The 20,783-nt window shown below is 51.4% G+C and overlaps 1 protein-coding gene across 2 annotated transcripts in view; it reads right to left on the bottom strand.

Moving 5' to 3' along the window:
* The window catches only part of ZBTB7C (zinc finger and BTB domain containing 7C), a 65,808-nt gene that overhangs the window by 23,745 nt on the left and 21,280 nt on the right, over positions 1-20,783 (bottom strand). Inside the window, exon 1 of one of the 2 annotated variants that reach the window (XM_042894700.1) lies at positions 9,219-9,309. The exons of the other annotated variant lie outside the window; for it this stretch is intronic. The gene's annotated coding sequence lies outside the window, so the exon portion shown is untranslated. Of the gene's footprint in view, positions 1-9,218; positions 9,310-20,783 lie in introns of those variants that run through there. 2 annotated transcript variants of the gene reach the window in all.

The raw sequence follows: 20,783 nt of genomic DNA, 5'->3' as shown, positions 1-20,783 counted from the left end.
GCGGGGGAAGCAGCCCAACAAACGGCGTCGGCGGAGAGGGACGGGGAAATTCAGGCGGTTTGCTCTGTGGTTATTTTCCTCTGCCTTTGCAGAAGACAAAGGGGAGGTGCAGCTCCCGAAGACAGCGATTGTATTTCACCCCGCGGTCGGGGAGGCTGCAGATGGAGGCGAGAAACGGTCCTAAAAAAGATTAGAGCTCTTACGGTAGGGCAAAATACTGTATCCAGACAACACACTCGAGTTTTAATGACAGCAGGGACAGAACGCAGTGAAGCACTGTCTGCTGCCTTTAGGAAACTGAAAACTTAATTTGAAACAGCACAGGCTGGAGCGCGGCTCTTCGCACAGGAAAGGCTCTATTCCTGCCCTTCAAGCATCACTTTTTATTCTTGACATATATTTTCCATCCAGCGCTTCTCCACGACACCATCCATCCATCACAGTGAGAGTCGTGAGGAGCCGAGGGCACGCGGTGCTCAGGTGAGCAATGCCCCAAGGCACGGTGCTGTATGCACAGCCAGCACCATGGGGAGCCAGACCCCACAAGCGCCCCCCATCAACCCCATACGCATTCCCCATGGCCCCCAGACTGCATATGCATCCCCGATGAGCCTCAGACCACGTGCACAATTCTCATTAACCCCAGACTCCATATGCATCCCCCTGAACTCAGACCCCATGTGCATCCCCCCATCAACCCCAGGTCCCATAAAAACCGGACTTTTTCTACCACTAGGCATGAAGACAGAGAGAAGCCCACAAGCAGTGTTGTGAAACAGGGTGTGATATTTCACCCTGGGGTCAGCCCAGCTCCAGGAAAGCTTTGCAATGCTGTGGGTAGGTGCCTTTGAGCACCTTCCTTGCTCTAATGGAATTCTTCCCATTGCATCCCTCTGTCACGCTGTATGTTTGCAGATCCCCAGCTGAGGGATAAGGAAGCAAAGTGCTTTTCTGTGGGTGCATGGAGAAGCAAAACCCCTGGCTTCCCCAAATCCCCATTTCAAGCCCATCCACATTCCTCCTCCCCCCATTGTGCAACACCCAACAAACTGATTCCCACTGGGCACGACTGAACTGGTTTTGTACTGGGAGCAGTGGGGACCATTGTGGCCTCACTCAAACCTTGACCTTCTTTGGGTCTGGACCTCTTTGGGGTCCTCCTGCCCCCAGCCTGGCCCCAGGTGCTGCTGGAGGAATAACCCCGGGGGCTGCGTTGCAGGGCATGGGGATAATTGCAGGGAACTGCAGCTGTAATTGCTCTCGTGCCATTCTGCAGCAAGGTTTCCCATGCTATTATCCCTGTAATCATAGAAACCAACTGTAGCTTTGTGCAGACAGCACTGCCAGCCCTGAAATTATGCGCTCTCCCCGAGGCTCCCCTTGGCCAAGGAGGCAGGGATGTGCTGCAGGAAGATGTCTGCAGAGCATCTGCAAAACCCTGGGCTCACTGACACCCAGGGGCAGGGTCCCAGTGCTCCTACCCTAGGGGCAGCAAACCTCACACAGTGCTTTCAGCCCTGGGTAAATGGGATTTAGGCTCAGCTGTTCCCCACACTGGAGCAGGGAGGTGAGATTGCTCTGTTAACTTATTCTTCCTGAGCTTCTCCTCGTTGATATGGTCAGGGGAGCAGGAGCTGAGCACATGGGATTTGAGGCTGGGAATGAGGGGGAGCACCTTGGCATGAGGTGTGGGTCTGTGAGACTGCTTGTGTGCCTGCCAAAACGCAGTGGGTAATGCAGAGAATGGGATCTGTTTTGCTGTGTTTGTTCCTTAATGCATGTGAGCAGGTCAGGTTTATGAAAGTCTTCAGGATCACTGAATATCAAAGTTGGAATTTCAAAAACATTGACAAGGTTTAGATGGGAAATTCTCTACTGACCTTATCACTGCTCCAAAAGCTCAGGTCAGAGGAGACGAGGAGGGGACCTGAGCCCTCCTTGTGTCCCCACGGGGCCCCAAGCTGTGCGGATGACACCATACTGGGCCTGACACTTCCGTCACAATGGACACAGAGGAGGGCCAGGTTGGATATTAGGAACAATTTCTTCTCCCAGGAGTGGTGATGCAGTGGCACAGCTGCCCAGGGATGTGGGGAAGTCCCCGTTCCTGGAGGTGTTCCAGAGCTGTGGATACGTGGCAATTGGGGACGTGGTCAGTGGGCATGGTAAGGGCGGTTGGGGCTGGGGCTGGGCTTAGGGATCCTGGAGATCTTCTCCAACCCTAATGATGCTATAGTTCTATTTAAGGTTGTGGTCACTGGGCATGGTGGGGATGGATTGAGGTTGGGCTTGGAGATCATGGAGGTCATCTCCAACCTTAATGATTCTATGACTCTACGGCCTCCTACAGTAATGAATTTAACTAGCAGTGTCGTTAATGCTCTTGGAGCACATGTGAGCGACAGAGAGCGATCACCCCATGCTGTTTCTAAGCTTCCCCATTTTTCTTTACTTCTTCTTCCCCCCAGCTTTTAATGGTTTCCATTTCAATGATAATTTTGACCTGCATTTCCACAAGCCTACAGCCTTGCAACCAATTCCTCATGCAATCAAGGCAGCACAGATGTGCTAGGAGAGGGGCAGATGGTTCTTCTTCTCCTGCAACTCAAAACTTTCCAGGTTGCAGATGTCAAGAGCACATCCCTTCCATATGGCATATGTCTCTCTGGGAAGATGAGAGCAGCCTGAGGAGACCTGGGTGCCTCCTACATTTCCCAGCTCCTCACTACTCCTCTCTGAAAGCCTGGTGTTGTTAAGCAGCAAGGGAAGAGATGGAAAATAAATAATACATAAATGCCAAAGAGTGTTGCCAAGGCCACCTCCAGGATGGATGGGTATCGATGCCACTCTGATGCCTCTCAGAGCAAGGCTTTGCTCCTGGACACTGCATTGGTTCAGAGTGATGCATCAGGTAACCCTGCAGGTGTCAGAAGCTGTTGCTGCTGTGATTCACCCCTGTGAAATTTGCACTGGCCTTGCTGCTGATTTTGGCTGAAGTGGGCTTGCTACAGGTACAGGAAAGTAATCATTATCACTGTTCTTTCCACGTTTAAGTCATAGTGATGTGGGATGTGACCCTGATACTCTGCAGAAGTCAAGGAGCAGAGCCTTCCCAGCCTAAAGACATCTCACCAGCTGGCTTGCAACTGCCTTTGGAGCACTCCAGGTTGCCCAGAGAAGTGTGGGTGCTCCATCCCTGGAGGTGCCCAAGGCCATGGATGGGGCCTTGGGTGGACTGAAACCACAGCAAAGGTACAGCTAGATGGGCCGTGACATCCCTTCCAACCCTACCATCCCATGGTTCTATCCTTCTATGAGCTTTGAGGCCCCTTCCAACCCAACCATTCTATGCTCCTATGACCTTTAATGCCCGACTCAACCATTCTGTGATTCTGTGATTCTACGGTCTCTGTAAAACAATCCAAATTTGGAGGAGAAAACACTTCACCTTCTGGGAAAGCAGTGCCACCAGGGTACGATGCCACCAGGTATGGATGCTCTGAGTTTGGAGAGAGCTTTAGCAATGTCCACCATCACTCCAACAAGCACATCACACCAAGTGCAGAGCCTGCAGCCCAGCAAAAGGATTCTTAGAGCCTATGGGTGAGGCTATGGATAAAGGTTGGGCTCTCAGGGCAGTGCTGCTTTGTACCTAGGCACTGCAATGAGCTGGTGCAACCCCCCAGGAGCTGCCCTGCATCCCATCCACTGCAGCCACATGTTTGTATTCACAACAGGTCAGCCAGAACTGCTTCTATTTTTCCCAGCAAAATGACTCTGTAGTTGTAAGAGGTGCTGCATGGTCATTTCCAATATGTGAGGAGCATGTAAAATGAATGGTCCCCAGCATGGCTGGTTAACTCCTGGCCCCAGAAAGCCCCGTGCCTCTGCAGCTCTGTAGGAGCCCAGCATGGAGCTGAGCTGCTTACAGAGGTTGCAGCTGCTGCGTGAGAACTGTCAGCTCTAGCTGCGTGCATGCATTTGTCTTACTGGTTTCATCTAACAGAAGATGATAATGGGAGTGGGGAAGGAGCACAGAAATGCTCTCCTTGTTTAGCACAAAAATACAGGTAACAATTATTAAGCAATAATTGATTCATCCGATACTTTATTAACCAGAGTCAGGTTTGCCAGCAACAGCTCCGCAGTGAGAGCCTTTCATGTGACACGTTATTAAAGGCTCTTTTCTGGCTCTGAAAGGCAGTGGCTGGCAGATCAAAGGTCAGACATTTCAAGGAGCAAATTGGTTTAATGTGGCTGCAGATAGCCTCCCGAAACCTCATAAATATGCAGCAAAAAGTAGGGAGAGAAAATTGTGGACACGAGAGACAATTACTTTGAAACCAGGATAAGAGCAGCATGGGCTCAAATTAATCAGTGAGACTCCCCTCTTTCTTGCAGCCTCTCATTTGGCAGGGCAGGAGCCCGGCTGCCAGCCAATAGGGAGACCATGGAATCATGGAACCTTTCAGCTCAGAGAAGACCTCCAGAATCACCAAGCCCAACCCCAACCATCCCCACCATGCCAGTGGCCATATCCTCACGTGCCACAGGTACTGGGGGATTCCAGAGCCCAAAGTCAATGGGGGAGGTGCCCAAACCCACAGCTTTCCTGTTTCACCACGGCTTTCCAGTTCTACCTACAGCCAAGGATGCTCAGGAGCAGTGGATGGCTTCATGTTCTCCACCTGGCTACGTGCACTGGGGATCCCTTGGTGTAACACCATGGGTACGTCAGGAGCTGCTGACCCACATCCCACACCCCAGTGCTGCAGCAGTTTTGCTGTCACAAGTAATGCTCTCATTGTTTTTAACTCCAGGCTTTTTTAGAAGCATACCTCCCTATTTTTAATCTCCAGCCAGGCAGTGGTGTCGGAATACTCTGGGGTTTTGTTGGCGTTTGTTGAGATGCATTAACTCAGATGACCTCTGAGCAGCTGTAAGGTTGGGCTGCTTTGCTCAAAAGTCACGACTTCACTCCTCTTAATTAACAGAGAGAAAACACCCACTCCATTCCTCTAATCTTGAAAGAGTTTTCCCACATGAAGAGTGACAACAATGCTCGATATTCCCAGCATGGCCAGAAAGCAGAGTGGAAGGAAGAAATCTTTAAAATACACTGCTCACCTCTACCTGGAATCAGATGAGGACACAACCTCTTTGTATCCCCCCCATGGAGTAGGGTGAGTGACGTGGAGCAGGGAAGCAATGACACCCATGCACTGCTCACCTTGGGGTGCCTCATGGCATCAAGGGGGGAGAATCACAGAATCATTTAGGTTGGAAAATACCCACTAAGATCATCAAAGCTCTGCACCCCAATGGGGTTGCCTGCAAGGACAGCCGTGGTACACGGCCACCCAAGCCCCAGCCCACGCAGCAGCCAGCCCCAAGGTATTGCTGTGTGCAGCCCTCCCATCAATCAGGAGCCTGACAGTGTAATTTGTATCTGGGGAACCTGGAGCAATTACAAAACCAGCCCAAATGCGATTTGTTTCTCAAGATTTTGCCCTCAGTTAGCACTGTCATTCTGCTTTAATTATGCTGCAATTAATTGCAACAAAACTGTTTGGAAAGTGTGTGTGTGCACAGCAGAAAGGTTCCAATATTGCAACTGGCTCACCTGCAACCATGAGCACTAAACAAGGAATTTATGATCCTGGGTTGATAGAGCTCTTGGCCTTCACTACACCACCTGCATGGAGCCACAGAACCATAGAACCATGAAGGTTGGAAAACATTGTCCAAGATCACCGTGTCCAAGCGTTGACCCAACCCCACCATGCCCACTCATGGATCCATAGAATTGTTAAGACTGGAAAAGACTACTGCTATCATCCATTCCAACCCCAACCCATCCCCACCATGCCCACCATGCCCACTTCCATCCAGAGGGTCTCCAACCCCTTTTGAAACCAGACCAAGATCCATGAAGGTGACTACCGAGCTATTTTACATGTAGGAAAACCAATGTGGAGGAGCTGATCTCCTCAACTTATCTCCAAACAGGATTAAAGGGGCAGAAGCTGCCAGAATTGAACCCAAGGATGCTCCGTGTTTTGGCAGTGATGGGAACCAGTCTCTAAAGGCAGCAGGTAGCCCGGCCCTGCTTGTGTTTTTCTCTTTGCCACTGTCTGTTTTCAGCATCTCCTCTCCTCCCCTCTCCTCTTTCTCCAATTTTCGCCTACCCAGGACAACCCCTGGCTTGGTGAAGGTGGCATTTTATAGAACCACGGAATTCCTGTATTGGGAAGATTATCGAGTCCATACCCTTACGGAGTTGATCCCGGGGTGAGGTGCTCCAGTGGTGGCACCCCACTTGGGTGGCAGGATTCACATTTTGGATGGAGGCAGCAGAACCCGCGTGGTGGCACCAGGCTTATCACCACCGCAGATCCAGCTGATCCCAAAGACCTCCCAGAGGACCTCCCAGAGGATCTGCTCCATCAGCTTCAGCTCACCTTGGCAAGAGGTGCCCCAGTGCCATGGTGACGGGCTCGGCGGTATAAACACGGCACATGGGTGTGGGCTGTTTGCACAGCAAGGGAGCTGGCTGCTCTCCATCCTTCCGCCCTGCTCCTCCCAGCAGTGCCAGCAGCTCGCTCCAACGTGGTCTCCTGGGCTGCCTCATCCGGCAGCAGCACCATGGAGCCACTTCCCAAACTGGTTCGGCACTGGGCAGGGTAGGGTGGGGGAATGCTGCCTCTCCCCACAGCCCGGGACGCGGATGCGATTTGATGGCCTTGACAACCCCGTGCATGGAAACGTGTCACGGGGTGAGAAGTCCCCTCCTGCTCTGCTGCGGTGGCCGACATGCAAGGTCAAGGACATCCCGTGGGCTTTGGAGTCTGATGCTGCTGACAGCATCACAGAGCTGTAAGGCCATCGGGGGGGCACCGGTGGGCTTGGCAGCGGCGATGCAGTTGGACGCATGGACGTGGATCACACCAAGGACTGTTCCGTGGGGAGCAGGAGCGACATTTGGGGACACCAATGGGGTTGGCAGTAGTGATGACGCTGAAGGTGGACACGGATCATGCCAAGGGCTGGACAAAAGAGCCTTCCCCAAAAGGCTGTGTCCTCACAGCTAGCACATGCCTGCTCCTCGGGGCAGGGACACCTCTTGGAGGGATGAGGAAGAACATAACCCAAGAGCTGTGAGAAATGGCTGCATAATGAGGGCAAGTTCATTGAGTGACACTTGAAAATGACGTGGGCATGTGAGCAGCATTACCATTGGGCACGCGCTTCCAGGAAGGAATCAAAGGGCTCTGACTAATACCTTGATGCCTCCAACTCTTTCTTGGCAGAAGATCTCAGCCCCACATCCCCTCCCTCTATTCATCCCCGAAGGAAAACAATCAGCAAAGCACCACCTCCACGCTCCTCCATCCCATCCTCCTCCAAAGAGCTCTAAAAGTCTGCGGGGTCACCTCCCAGCGGTCCCAGAACATCCATGCCATTGGTGGCACAGAATGGAAAACCGATGAGGAGTACAGAGCGGAGAGAGAGGCTTCAGCACTCTGCAAGTATTTTAATAGCTGCTCTTTAATTAAGAGCAATCGCTGTGGAATTATGTCAGTGAAACTTGCCACTCATTTATTAATTAGAGGAGGAATTTCAAAGGGAGTTCGGCCCCAGGCTGGCTGGAAAACCCCGCTGGCAGGGTTGGTACTTGCTGGGTGCTGCAGTACGCCAGGGGGGGCCGCTCATTGCCCACACCTGAGTAAACAGCACCGGCAACAGCGGGACATGGTGCAAACGCTGCCAGGCTGCCCAGGGCCTCTGCTGGGTGCAGTGATTGAGTGCAGTAAGGAGGTCATGGAAATGGGGCAGGGAACATGAGGGAAGAGATAAATGGAGCCTGGCGGCCAGCTTCTTCCCTACAGGAGGAAGCCCCTCTCCTTGGACGCAGCTGTGTATCTGCAGGTGACTCAGAGATGGAAACCTGTGCAGGATTGAGCCCCAAGCGTGCTCCAGCCCCACACAGCCCCCAGGCTACCCCACTGCCCCATGCGTGGAAGAGGTATTTCCTCCACCATCCTGGGGCAGATCCCCATAGCAACGCCAAGGAGCCCCCAGAGGAGCAGGAGATGCAGGCGAGCGTTGCAGCATGCACAGCCCAGGACTCAGGGTCCCATTTTGGGAACCCTTTGGCTCTCTGTATCCCCATTTGGCACAGCCTCTCCATCACCCCAACCCACCTCCAGTCTTCACCCATCAGCAGGAAGGGGGGGAGGCACCATGTGCAGCCTCATCCCCTCCAGACAGGACACCCAGGCACAGCGGTGGCGCCCCAACCTTTGTAGGGCAGCGCGAGCTCCAGGTCCCTGCGGTACTTCCACACGGTTGGAAAGCAGCACCGAGAGCTCCCACCTTCAATCCTCCCTTCCCCAGCGCACTGCTCCCAGCTGCTCTCCATTCAAACAAACCTTGCACAAAGCTGCAGCTCGCTGTGTTGGTGCTGTCCCCAAGAATCACCTGGGCAGGGTCTGGAGTTGGGGAGGGACCCTGAGATAGTGCCTTGTAGGAAGGGTTTGTTAGAAATATTAGAGCCCAGCACCATCCCGGGGCGTTGCCTTTGCTAAAAAGGCAGCAAAAAGTTCCAGGGAGAGGCTGGAATTTCAGCCTGAAAATTATTCCTATTAAATATGACAATAATTCTATTTTTTTTTTTTTTAACTATTTTTTTTTTCCTGCCAAGTTTTTTTTGCAAAGAACCCCAACAAAAATAACTCCTCAAACCAAGACCAAGCGGAACCAGCTCCGACCCGATCCACCTGCCCCTTCTGCACCCCGCTGCCCACCCCAGGGGTGCGCAGTAGTGTTTCACACCGATATTTCCCATCTGAAACACAGCAACAGATAACACCGAGCCGGACCTGCGATGAAACCCCATAAACTGAGCTGCGGTTAGAGGTTGGTACAGAGCCAAAATCCCCGGGCTTGGTAAGGATTCCCAATACCAAGCGAGTAAATCAGAGAGAGAACCACAGGGTCGGGTTGGAACAACAATTAAAACTGCGCGGAAACGGTACTGGATTATTACAGGGGATCAAACGCAGCGGGATAATATGGGAACAGAACACCACTACCCTCCGAGCACAAAACACGGGCTGCTTCCCCTCACCCCCACAAGCCACGGGAAGGATAAAACAACCTACGTGAGATCTGTTGGGGAACGAAGAGCCAAGCGGGGAAGCAGAGCGGCCGCTCACCTCTGCTCCGCGTGCCGATGCTGCCGTCCCCAGCGTGAGCCGGGCTGTGTCGGAGCTGCCCCAGTGCCTGCAGCCGAGCGGAGAGTGTCATTGATTTGTGTGGGGAAGGCTAAGCCTTTCTAGGAGCGGTTATGAGAATTCACTCCCACCACTCCCTCTAAACCAAAAGAATTTGGCACGCCGCCCTCCCCGTCCACCTGTACTACAAAGGTCTGAGCGGCACGCGGGACGTGGACCAATTTTACCAGGATCTTTTTGTGCTCCCTTTCTAAACAAGCACGCAGAGCCCTTTGCAATGATTTTTTTTTTTTCTTTTCTTTCTAAAGAAAAAAAATCTTTTTTTTTTTCTTTTTTTTTTTTTTCCAAGCTGACCTGTCGTATCCCCTCTGCTTTGACCGCAGGGCACGGGCTCACAGCACCCTGCTCCATGTCCCCGTAAACCATGTTCCTAGAGACCCAGAATGGGGCAAAACAAGATGAAAGCTCTTGGAGACAGAGCTGTCTGTCATTAAACTAAAAGTTACATTGCTTTTCTGCACCACGGACCCGAGTAAAGATGCCAAGAAGGCATTCAGAGTTGGGTTTGACTCCGCAAGCTGTTGAGATGCCACCTCCTGACCATTGGAGCTGGCCCCAGAGCAGCCGCTGACCCATCCTGCCCTTGCTATGAGCCTGTCCCCTTCCAAAAAAACCCTCTTGGCAGGCACTGCCACCATTGGAGCTCAGCTCACTGGAGCGTGCCGCCTCGTTCTGCTGGGGATGCAGCCTGACCCTACCCAGTTTCCTGGCATGCATACAATCCAATGGGCTCAGCCACGGCGTTGAAAGACAAATAACAGGATTTGGTGCAGGTCCCTCCCCTTGTTCAGAGCGGGACATTGGGTGGGGACGGCTGGCAAAGGCAGGGATGCGTCCTGGGGCGGCCACACCGAGATCCCCATGTGTGGGCCATGGGAGCGAGATACGCACCTCCATCTTTGAGAGGGACCCCAAGAAAACGGGCTCTTCTAGCCTCAAATTCAGCATTAAGTTAAAAACCACGGTTAATAAAGCACTAGCCCCTTTCTGGCAAAGGTATCACTACAACAAGGAAATAGAGATTCCAGTTAATGCAATAAATCTGATCTGGACACCGAGTTACACGTCACTAGTGATAATGAAAAACCCCAAATCACAACCAGAGGCGAATCAGCATTGTCACCACAAGAGGAGTCTGCCTTCCTGAAGCAGGAGGCAGAACCGAGAGTCAGAAACTTATCCCACCCTCTCTGAGTCTGCAGGAACAAAAATAAGCAGCTTCCATCCCCACACCCAAACCACTATCTGCAGCTCCTCCGGCCGCCGGGTTTCTAAGGAGTGTCTGGGTAAATCAGCACAAGACGTCGGTGCGAACAATACGTTTGGCCCCAGATAAGGGCGAAGCAAAAGAACTTGGGCAGCATCCAGCGGCTGCCAACACGGCACGGGGAGGAGTGCCAGCAGCCACCCACCGCCTTCCTGCACGGCCCAAGACGTGGAGCTGAGAGTTGGCTGCGAGGAAGGGATGCTGAGGAGGAGCTGGCGTGGACAACGTGGGGCAGGGATGCTCTCCATGAGACCCAACGGGCTCTACCCACAAAAGCAGTCGGGTTCTTCCCATCAGAGTGGCTTGCGCCGTCAATCTGTTGGAGGAACAATGGCCTCCTCCGTGCCACGCTACGGGAGCGCATTGTTTGCCCTGCCATTTCCCAGGGTGGTTTCTCGTCCCGTGAGCGTGGAAATGTTCCCAGCCCCCAAATTCCTCCAAACCAGAAGCAACATTCTGGAGCAAAACGCTCAGAAGAGGGGGGGGGGGGGGGGGATGGTGACAAATCAAATGTCTCAGCTATGGGTCTGAGCACAAAAACACCGCGGAGCGTTTGGTGGGAAATGGGGTCCCCACTGAACGCCGGACATAATGTTTCCCACGTGAGATTGGTGGCTGGTGCAGGTATGAATGGGTCCCCAAGGCTGTAAAGGAAGAGGGAATAAACTGCTTCTAGCAGGGTGTGACACCGGGCTAGCAGAAGGAAGGAGAAGAGGAAGGGTGGTGGCGGACCCCACCTCTGTTGGGCAGATTGCAAGCAGAGTGGAAAACAGTAAAAAAGAACTGAAAAGAGGCTGCAAAGCCCAGGGCAATCCTGAAGTGATGAGTGAAAGCTCTCATTGTGAGGGTACGGGATGGAAAGATGCCGTGGAGAGAGCTTAAAGGACCTCTGCCTCACTGGAGAAATCAGGAGTCATCAGATTTAAAGTTTTCATGGGTAAAATTAAGTTTATCATTGTTAGAGCATCCTTATTTTATTGCCAAAGCATGTCATTTAAAATTTTTAAAAAGATCAGTTTTGGCAAGAAACAAAAACCATCATGAGATTTTCCCCCTATATCTCACAGAAACTGCTCCAAAATGAGCTCCAAAGACTAACTGGGATGGAGAAGACCTGGGGGCCCCATTTAAATACCTGACGTGTAGGACTTGGTTAGATTAGGACCAGAGGGAATGGTTTCAAGCTATGGCAGGGGAGATTCAGGCTGGACATGAGGAAGTATTACTTTTCAGAAAGGGTGGTCAGGTACTGCAATGGATGCCCAGGGAGGTGGTGGAGTCACCGACCCTGGGGGTATTCAAGGAAAGACTGGATGTTGTGTTGAGGGACGTGGTTTAGTGGGAGCTATTGGGAATAGGTGAACGGTTGGACTGGGTGATCTTTTAGGTCTTTTCCAACCTCGGTGATTCTATGATTCTATGATACCTGGGAGCTGGAACTGGACGATCTTCAAGGTCTCTTCCAGCACAACCATTCTATGGTTGTTATGATCCTCAAGGTCCATTCCAAACCAACCATTCTATAGTTGTACGATCTTCAAGGCCCCTTCCAACTCAACCATTCTATAGCTGTATGATCTTCAAGGACCCTTCCAATCCAAACACTCTGCAGTTCTATGGTCTTTGAGGTCCCTCCAACCCAACCATTCTGCAATTCCATGATACGCACCTGAAGGCAGGAGCAAGGTCTGTTCTTATTAATATTTCAGTCCCTACCTCCTCTTTATCAAGAAGGAATTTCTAGTCCACTTCAGTAGAGGACTGGGTGAGGGTTACTAGAAATAATGATCATGGTATGAATCCTAAACACGAGCAGATGTTATTTTAATATTATTCAGAATACCCCCACCATTATAATAAAAGACAGAACATGGAGGTGCTTTACAGGCCCTGATGGAGGGACCCCAGGGACAGCTGAAGCTGGGTGAGGTGTAGCCCTTCACAGATGCCCAAAGGGCTTGTGAACATCTCCGTTACCTGCAGCGCTACATCCAGTGCCACAGAACACTCCCAGCATCACGAAGCAAACACGTGAGTGGTGATAAAAACCCAAGTGACGCAAATATCATCTGCCAGGGGACAAAAAGGAGGAGGTCGAGGACATCTGCACAGACCCAGATCCCATCGACGGCCACACACCACACATTTCCATTGCAATCAGCTCAGAGTGCCTTGCACAATTTGCCACCCCGGTGCAATTGCTACATGCAGCTTTGGAAATGCATTCCCCACGCTGTAATTTCTCCAGCACTTATTTTTGCTTCACTCTCCCAAGAAATCACGACTCCTCACCGGTTCTGTCCACACTATCCCACCCTGGGGCTGAAGAAATTGCTTAGGGGCTCCTATTGTGGTTTATTCACCCTCTGCTTTCATTTCCACAATCCCCCAAATTTTCCTTACCCCGGAATGAGCACCTCAGCAGAAGCTCCCCCAGTGTAGGTGGAAACAATTTCGTCTGCTTTCAGAAGCCGTGGATCAGGCCATAGGTCCTTGCAGAACGTTGCATTAATAGTGAGAGGCAAATGAGCCATTTTGCTTCTCCTGGCTGAAAAAAATATGCAGCTGACCCGATTTACCTTCCTGATAACGCATTTACAAAGTGCTCCCGGGCCGAGGGCTTTGCCATCTGAGATTTCATATAGAATGAAACTGTTGGTGTCACAGCACAGCCTGCTGAAAGATGCCCTTTTCTAAGGGAGAGCTCAGCACAGCCCTCCCTATAATGACCTCAGCAATATCAATAACTGCATTTCGGCAGATTCATTATCTGCTCCCTGCCTGGCCCAGCCAAGTGCTCCAAGATGGAGAGCAAGGAAGGCAAACACGGAATTTTCAGCAGAAAAATGGCATTTTCCTTAGAAACAGCCAGGTCTGTGTCTCCTCTCGTGAGTGCTGCGCAGATAGTTCAATCTGCATTCAGCGGGGCAGCAGCCTCCTTCAGGGCCTGCTCCCCATCCTCCCCACTTCCTGCTCCTCCAAACTTTACAGAACGTTCTCCTCCTTTGCTAACTCCTCTTAATCGTCACTCACGGCTATTAAGGATCCCTAAATCTCTGCAAGGGTTTCATATCATGATCCGTAGGAAATCCAAGCTTCAAAATAGGTTTTATTTCACACTAATAATTTAGTGCACAGAAATCACTGCCCAAAGAATGGACCTGAAGGCCAAAAAAGTCAGCTCCAGGTCTCCTTATAGACAAAATAATGTTTCACGGACTCCCCATTTGCTCAACTCTTCAATGCAACACATAACAGACAGTGCTGGGAGCTGTGAATCCCAGTGCTCCTCCCTGCAGAGCTCAACATGGATGCAAGTGTGGGAGTAGTGCACGGGTGCATCCTGAGAGCTCACTGCACAGAGGTGTGTCATTTATGTATATTATTATTACATATGGGCTTGCTATTTATATATATTATAAACACAAAGGGTTGCTTTCAACTCTCTCATGGGTGCAAATCTAACTAACCAAGCCATGACCCGAGACCTAACCTACCATCTGGAACTAGACTGGCCTTTCAGGAGCATGGCATTTGACTCATCAGGGGAGAAAAGGAATTTCATAGTCATAGAATCATAGAACCATTGAATGGTTGGGTCGGAAGGGACCTTGAAGATCACAGGACCATAGAATGTTTGGGTTGGAAGGGACCTCAAAGATCACAGGACCATAGAATGATTGGGTTGAAAGGGACCTTGAGGATCATAGGACTATAAAATGGTTGGGTTAAAAGGGATCTTGAGGATCATAGAACCATAGGACAATGGAATGGTTGGATTGGAAGGGAAGCAAAGGGCCCCCAGCCCCAACCCTCACGTGGGTTGGATGTGCCCCATGCCAGCTCAGGCTGCACAGGGCTCATTTGTGGCCTTGGGCACCTCCAAGGATGGGGGACCCACAGATCCGGGCAGCAGTGCCAAGGTCTCACCACCTTCTGGGTAAAGAACTTCCATCTCACATCTGACCTACATTTCCCCTCATTTTGTTGAAAGCCATTCCCCCTTTTCCTATCACTATCTGCCTGCACAAATTTATATGATAACCTCTTCAGTCACCAGCTATGGGTGGTCTTGCACCCACGGGGAGAGCTACAAATATTGATATAGGGAATTCTCAGCCAAACCCAGTAACAAGCCCAAAGTGACATGGCTGGGCTGTAACCTCCCCAGCCGTGTCGACAATAATTGCAGGTGGAGCCCCTCACTGCCTCCCACCTCGCTGAATCAGCAGCAATTAAGGGATAAGAGCGCGGTGGAGGAAAATTGCAATTTCCTTGCCTGGAGACGGGGAGGGAGGTCTGCAGTGAGAGCCATGCTGCCTTGTGCCCTGATGGGAGTGGGCTGACAGCAGAGCTGGTGCTGGAATAAATTGGTATTTAAAGGGCAGAAGTCCCACGGGAGCTGAAGCCAGCAGCAGCCACGCTGCTAACAAGGACAGGCGATCTCCAGCGGCCCAGGGCCCCTGATTTATTATTTCAGAAGCCCTCAGCAGAAGGAATCTGCGCAAAAGGGAAGAAAGGGAGAGGGGGAGGATGAGAAAGATGTGGAATGCAATGACAAGAAGTACTGGGGGGCAAAGCTCATCCCGAGGGATGAGGCTTCTACAAACAGAAGGACGGGGGGGGGGGGTGATTGTCTGGAGCTCTAGGAGGGAGCAAGCCAAGCAAATGGGCAGCAGCACAACAGCTAAGTCCTTAACGAATGCAAAGAGATGCACAACAGGGTGGGGGAGATGAATTCCTGCTCCTTGGGCACCTGACGATGTCTAGAACTGATGGTGTCGGAGCTGGGATGGCATGGGGGAGAGCTGTGCTTCACACGTAGCTGCAGACCCTCAGCAAGGAGGTGCTGGATGTGTACGGGCTGGGATGGCACGCAGTCCCAGCAGGATTACCCACCACTGTGTGAATCAGCAGCACAGCCTCAGACCGGGAGAAAAGTAATGATGCAGAAAAGGCAGAAGCGTCCAATCAATACTTCTGCTCCATGTTTGGAAAGGAGCAGGATGATGTTCTCGTATCGCACGAGGAGGATGGAGTGCTTTCCAGTCCATTAGTAACCACGGAGCTTGTTAAACAGCATCCACCGGTGATAAACAACGTTAAATCGGCCGGCTTGGATGGTTTGCTCCCCAGAGCCCTCCACCAGCTGGCTGAGAGCTCTGCCCTGCTCCTGTGCATTTCAGTGCATCCTGGAATACCAGGAAGGATGCGAAATGGGATGGCATGATGAGCAGGTTGTCACGGCTGGCACCGACGATGGGTAAAACAATGGGAACACCCCTGAGAGTCACACATAGAGGAATTAAAGGACAGGGACACAGTTGGTGCCAGGATCTGAGGAAAGCACATCACGCCAAACAATCCCGATTCTGTTCTGGGAGCTGATTACAAGTTCAGTTAATAAGGATAATTGCCTAGAGATAATGGACAGGTTTTGTGAGGCGTTTGATTCACAGCGGCACGGCACCCTGATTAAAAAGGGAGGGCTGTGCCATCACAACAAAGCACACGTGCTCAGATTGATCTCTGCAAACAGCGGTCACACGGACTCAGGTTGTTTCCAGGGGGATTTCAGGAGGCTCAATACCTGCCCCAATATTCAGCTTTTTCTTATCTGGAAGCAAATACAGCGTTGTTGCTGATCAATCAGCCCCGTGCTGCACAAACAGCAAGAGCCCAGCATCCATCCAAGCAGAATGGACCACGGCAGGAAAGCAGCTGGCCAGGGTTATCACCTGGAGAGCTGTGGGCATGAAAATGTGAGAAATGAGGAGCTTGTACCTCTGGGGACACGCTGCCTTGCTGGAAAATGAGTTTGGGGTCAGACATGTCACTGAGCTCGCTGCAGTGTGCCTGGGTGGAAGGAGTGGAAGTGACATTCTGCTCCGGTCCCACTGCTCCATTGCACATATGCTGCCCAAGTGAGACTTTAAAAGGCAGATTTGAAGAGAAATGAAAAATAATTTTGGCATTTGCCTGGGAGAGGAGATAAATCCCAGAGGTATGTCAGCAAGCATAGGTGAGTGCGTAGGACCCAGCTCACTCCGGGCTTCAAGCAGAGCTGAATTCAGGATAGGTATTAGGATCAACTTCTTCAGAGAGTGGTGACACAGTGGCACAGGGAGCTGAGGAGTCCCTGTGCCTGGAGGTGTTCAGGAACCGTGGAGATGTGGCACATGGGGTCACGGTCAGTGGGCACAGTGGGTTGGGTTGGGCTTTGGGGATCTTGGATGATTCTGTGATTCTACAACTCTCTGAATTCTGATGCTGACCTCTGTGTCCCCAAGGAGATCAATCGAAGCTCAATCCAGCCTCTCATACCAGGAACATTTCCATTTGGCCTTTCACGTCCCTAGAGAAAACAACACTTTTGCTAGGTATGAAGCTCAACGGCGCCCAGGGGACAAGCACATGGACACAGCCAGCATTCCCACAGGCAGCACAAAGCCTTTGAAATCCAGTTCTTGTCCATGGCTCCAAATCCAGAAACCATGCAAAAGAAAAGGTCTTTTGCAAACAAGAGAAAATGGAAAGGCTCCAGCAGCCCTGCGTGAATCAGCTCTCTGCACTCCACTTGCACTCTATTGAGCATCCTGTTAGCATCACCACTTCTTTTCTCCTTTTTCCCAGGCATTAATCAGCTCCCCCTCAAGCCAGCAGTGTGTTGCCATGTATTCAGGCTGTTTTTGTTTTTTTTTTTAACTATTCTGCCTTAGAAAAGCAGATGTTACTCAGCCTTGTGAGGCAGTGAGCACCAACACTGCCCCGAGCTGTGGGTGGGTGCTGGCTTTTCCTGCTTCAGGAATAGAATGGACAAATGATTTCAAACGCAGATGTTTAACCCAAGCAGGCCCCATCCATCATGGGGGAGCTGGGGATTAGAATACATTGTTATTGCTGAAGGTGAATTCAAGAGATAAGGCATTAAATCAAAGTCTTACCTAATGCCAGACATTACAAAATGTTTCAAACTTGGATGCAAAAAATACACTTTGGCTAACAATCCCTGAATCATGGAATCACAAAGGTTGGAAAAGACCTCCAAGATCCCTAAGACCAACCCCAAACCACCCCCACCGCGACCCCAAATAGAATCACAGAACCATGAAGGTTGGAAAAGACCTCAAGACCCTCAAGCCCAACACACGCTCCATCACACCCATGGACCATGTCCCCAAGTGCCACATCTCCGCAGTTGCAGAACATCTCCAGGGGCAGGGATTTCCTCACCTCCCTGCAGCTGTGCCACTGCATCACCACTGTTTGGAGAAGAGAATCCCATCATGAACAGCTTTGGTGAAATCAAGCCATGCTGACTGTGGAGACTTCTTCAAAAAAACTCCTTAAGCAGCTGTTTTACTTGGCTGCCTAGGTCGGGTCATAGAATCATAGAATGGCTTGGGTTGGAAGAGATCTCCTCCAAAAGAAAGACAACAGGGTCTCAGCTTGGGGTACCTGGTCTCCATGTGCTGGAGATCATAGAATCATAGGACCACAGGATATCCCAAGCTGGAAGGGACCCCTAAGAATCACTGAGTCCAACCTCCAGCCCCAGGTGGCACCACCCAAACCCAAACCCTGCAGCTGAGAGCACTGCCCAAGCACTGCCCATGCCCAGTGCCCTGGGCATCCTATTCCATGCCCACCACCTCTGGTGAATAACTGTCAACGGTTTACGGGCTCACGGGTTTCAGCAAACGGCCCACATGCTTCTCTCTCTCCCCTAGCAAAGCCAGGATGAGCCAATGCAGCCCCCTCCTCAGAAAGATGCCGACTCGACCTCACTTTGCCCTCATCCTCACCCAGCATGTTTTCCTTAGCATTTCCCAAGCACCTCCACAGAAAGCCTCAGCCCCCGCACTGCCAGGCTCCGCCAGCAGCTCCCCTCGTCTGCGATTAATGCTTGACGAGGCAGAACATCTCCACGCTCCAGACGGCGCAGCCAGAGCAAATTATTTAGAAGAGGGAAAAAGAAAAAATAACACCAACCACAGCGGACAAAGGCTTCTTGTCTTAAGTCCTTACTCAGGAAAAATGGTCCACGGTGTTGGGTTCTGGTCAGGTGCTGCAGTGTAAGCACTCAGGGGTGGAAATGCTCATGGGAGCATTGCCAGAGCCCTCTGCATGCAGCAGTGAAGACCCTCAGTGCTCCCCAAGGCACTCTGCCCCACATGGGAGCTTCCCCATTGGAATGAACGGATGAGCGGCGACACCACAAAAGCATCCCATGCCCAAGGCTGTGTGGAGCAGTGGTTGACCCTAAAGGTGATCCTAAAGGGCTTCCTGAAGGTTTCGCTCTGATTGCTCCAGCAGGGCCTGATTTTTCAACAGGTTGAAGAGCAGTGAGGCAGTAATTGCATCTTTTTTCCCTTGTATTAAAAAAAAAAAAAAAACAGGGAAGGAGGAGGAGGAGAAAGGACCCATTTATCACATGCAGTCAAAGTGCAGCCTGCATTCTGTGAAATGAAAATGAGTCAGTGACACTTTGCATAATGGCATTCCCGTTCTTTCTCTTAAATAATTTGTATTTTAATGAGTCCATTTTACTCCAGCACTGGTTTGTAGCCCCTACAAAGTGCCTTAATTTGATTCTTCCAAATCCCAGTGTTGCATTTTTCTTAACAAAAAGGTGAAGCAAAGCAGGCTCACTGCTCTCCTGGTTCAGATTGGAGCAGGTAATGAATCTGCCTGCAGAGATGGTGCTTATCTCATGGCCTTGCTGTTCTCCAGGCCTGCTTATTGAAAAACTCCCCCACCACCAGATAACGGAAATGGACAAAGTCAGCAGATAAACAGAAAGGCAACTGAGAGCTTTACAGAAGCAGGGCAGCAACATGATTGCTGTCTGATCTCTTCCTGGATGGTGAGTGAGCACAGTGGGGATGGGTTGGGGTTGGATTCAATGACTTTGAAGGTCTTGGACAACCTCAACAATTCTATGTATGGGCATGGTGGGGTTGGGCTGGGGATTGGACTTGGTGACCTTGGAGGTATTGGCCAACCTTAATGCTTCTGTGATTCCATGGTTCGCTGATGGTTGGCCCCCAGAAGAGGAGTCCCAGGGGGGTGATGGACTCTGGAGGGTATGCAGCTGCAATCAGGTCAGGGTGGGGGATGTTCATGGACTCTAGAACTCTAGACTGCCATGGCCCACTGGGTTCTCTTCTCCTCTGCTATTTCGTGCCTGCAGCACCCACTGCCTCACCGTTTCTCCTCCCTCTTCTGCAGCCCTCCTCTGCAGCATGCCACCTCCCCAGCCTTTGTGGGAGCACCAAGTGGCCCAGCCAGCTGGATCTACAAAATCTCCGCTCTTTTCTTGGTTTCTGCCCTACCCTGGGCAGAGCTTCAAAGACCCTCTCTGTGCTGGCAGCACTCCCTGGAGCAAAGCATCGCGGATGAGGCCAGCAGGGATGGGAAGAGCCCAGGCAGCCTGGCATCACGGTGTGAGCTCAGATCCAGGGGCCATAACAGCCTCCACCAGCCCTGGCCCCCATTGGGCTTCCAGGAAGGTGTTCTCAGCCCCAATAGCTCAGCACTGTTACAAACCCCAAAGAAGGAGGTTTCATTTCCCTTCCAAATCTCACGTCTGCCTGCTAATTCATCTCATCAAGCTCTTTGCCACTCCCATACAACATCCGACCCTTATTCCAGGCTTTGGAGGCCTCCAAGTTTCACAGAAGCAAGCGGATGTAAGAGCATTTTCTCATGGGCGTGGTTTCCTTCATCACTGCGCTACGAGGTGGGGAGATGAGAAGGACCCAAGGGTGCTTCTGGCTGCCCATTGGGTCACTGTCCCCTTTCTCTGCCCCTGCTTGGCTCCATTCCCTCTCCTACCGTTTCCCAGCCTCTCCCAGTGATTTTTCCCTCCGGTTGGTAATTGTTCTCATTGCCCTTCCCTCACAGCCAGCACTTTGAGAGCTGGCTATGGATGCAGTGCCAGCTCACCTTGTTCCCAGCTGCTGAACTGCATCAGGAGAGGAGCTGAAACGCTCCTCCCCTAAAAAATGGGGAAAAACAGCAGAGCAGAGCAGACCGGAGACGACAGCAGCTCTTATTTTTCACCAGCCGAGTTGTTTTTGGAGGCATAACACTGCGTTCATTCACGGAGCTGCGAAGTGCTGGCTTTTTGACGGAAACAATGAGCAAGCAAGGATGAGCATGGCAGGATAAATGGCCTGTTTCCTGCCTCCCAACATGGCCCGTTTCTTTCCTATGCT

This window comes from Lagopus leucura, unplaced genomic scaffold (genome assembly GCF_019238085.1).
Source record: "Lagopus leucura isolate 7727_CA_CO unplaced genomic scaffold, USGS_WTPT01 27-11_obj-0_obj, whole genome shotgun sequence".
Lineage (NCBI taxonomy): Eukaryota > Metazoa > Chordata > Aves > Galliformes > Phasianidae > Lagopus > Lagopus leucura.
The sequence above is the reverse complement of the archived record's forward strand: the minus strand, read 5'-3'. Positions and strand labels throughout refer to the sequence as shown.